Genomic DNA, 2,233 nt, shown 5'->3' on the forward strand with positions numbered 1-2,233 from the left:
AGCCCGGGCTCTTTCCATTGAGCCACGCTGCTTCTAGGAAGGAAGACTCCCGACCAGAAGTGGGATTACTGATCCCCCCCGACAGGGCCTAGCAAGGAAGACTCCCGGCCGGAAGTGGGATAATTGCTCTTTCCCCCCGGGTGGGCAGACTCCCAACTGGAAGTGGGATAACTGCTCTTTCCCCCCAGTAGGGCCTCGCAAGGAAGATTCCCGGCCGGAAGTGGGAGAACTGCTCTCCCCTTGACCGAATCTGGGTGGGAAGACTCCCGACCAGAAGTGGGATAACTGCTCTCTTCCCCCCCGCCCCACAGGGCCTAGCAAGGAAGACTCCCGGCCAGAAGTGGGGGAACTGCTCTCCCCTTGACCGAATCTGGGTGGGAAAACTGTTATCGACAAGTAGGGTGCAAAATAGGTTAATCGGTGTAAATCGGCCGCAGGGTTCTTGTACCCAGGGTGGTGACGCAGATAGGAAAAATGACTCGGAGACGTGAGTTCAGATAAAGCAGTAAAGAAGGAAAGTGGCTACTTGCCCGTTCACCTCCCGGGAGAGGTACGAGTGACAAGCGGCCCCGATCCCATTCTCACTGTGTCTTTTATTGAGTTACAGCAACATGGGAGCGGAGCACCTGGGAATTTCAGGAATCCAATTAGGACCGACAGGATGCTATAAATTCTAATTATTCTCTGTTTTCACTGCCTTGTGCCGGTTGTTGTTATCTGCCCTATGGCCTTGCCTAGGTAGGTGTTACTGGCCTTGAAGACATCTGTTGCTGAGCCTTGCATAAAATACAAAAAAAGAAGTTGTTCTCACGGCCTGCACAAAATGGAGTGTTACTGTCAGCATACACAAAATGGAGTCAGTCATGTCAAGTCCGCTAGTGGACAACAGACTCCCGACCGGAAGTGGGATAACTCTCATCCTATCCCATCTGGACTACTGCATCAGCCTCCTCTCTGATCTCCCATCCTCGTGTCTCTCCCCACTTCAATCCATACTTCATGCTGCTGCCCGGATTATCTTTGTCCAGAAACGCTCTGGGCAGGTTACTCCCCTCCTCAATAATCTCCAGTGGCTACCAATCAGTCTGCGCATCAGGCAGAAACTCCTCACCCTGGGCTTCAAGGCTGTCCATCCCCTCGCCCCCTCCTACCTCACCTCCCTTCTCTCCTTCTACTGCCCAGCCCGCACCCTCCGCTCCTCTGCTGCTAATTTCCTCACCGTACCTCGTTCTCGCCTGTCCCGCCATCGACCCCCGGGCCTAGAATGCCCTCCCTCTGCCCATCCGCCAAGCTCACTCTCTTCCTCCCTTCAAGGCCCTACTAAGAGCTCACCTCCTCCAGGAGGCCTTCCCAGACTGAGCCCCTTCCTTCCTCTCCCCCTCATCCCCCTATCTTACCTCCTTCCCTTCCCCACAGCACCTGTATATATGTTTGTACATATTTATTACTCTATTTTATTTGTACATATCTATTCTATTTATTTTATTTTGTTAGTATGTTTGGTTCTGTCTCCCCCTCCTAGACTGTGAGCCCACTGTTGGGTAGGGACCATCTCTATATGTTGCCAATTTGTACTTCCCAAGCGCTTAGTCCAGTGCTCTGCACACAGTAAGTGCTCAATAAATACGATTGATGATGATGATGCTCTCTCCCCCTCCACCCCAACAGGGCCTAGGAAGGAAGACTCCCGGCCAGAAATGGCCTTTCCCCAACAGGGGACTTCTAGACTGTGAGCCCACTGTTGGGTAGGGACCGTCTCTAGATGTTGCCACCTTGTACGTTCCCAGGCGCTTAGTCCAGTGCTCTGCACACAGTAAGCGCTCAATCAATACGATTGAATTTTAGACTTTATTTTATTTTGTTAGTATGTTTGGTTCTGCCTCCCCCTTTTAGACTGTGAGCCCACTGTTGGGTAGGGACTGTCTCTATGTGATGCCAATTTGTACTTCCCAAGCGCTTGGTACAGTGCTCTGCACATAGTAAGCGCTCAATAAATACGATTGATTGATTGATTGAATGAATGAATGAATGAAGGCACCCAGCCGGAAGTACTGTCTCCCCGACAGGGGAGGGGGAGGAAGACACCCGGCCGGAAGTGCTCTTTCCCCGACAGGGCCCGGCCGGAAGTGCTCTGTCCCCGACCGGAAGTGGTTTGTCCCCGACAGGGCCCGGCCGGAAGTGCTCTCTCCCCGACCGGAAGTGGCCTCTCCCCGACAGGGCCCGGCCGGAAGTG

The sequence above is a fragment of the Tachyglossus aculeatus genome, chromosome X1 (genome assembly GCF_015852505.1).
Source record: "Tachyglossus aculeatus isolate mTacAcu1 chromosome X1, mTacAcu1.pri, whole genome shotgun sequence".
Lineage (NCBI taxonomy): Eukaryota > Metazoa > Chordata > Mammalia > Monotremata > Tachyglossidae > Tachyglossus > Tachyglossus aculeatus.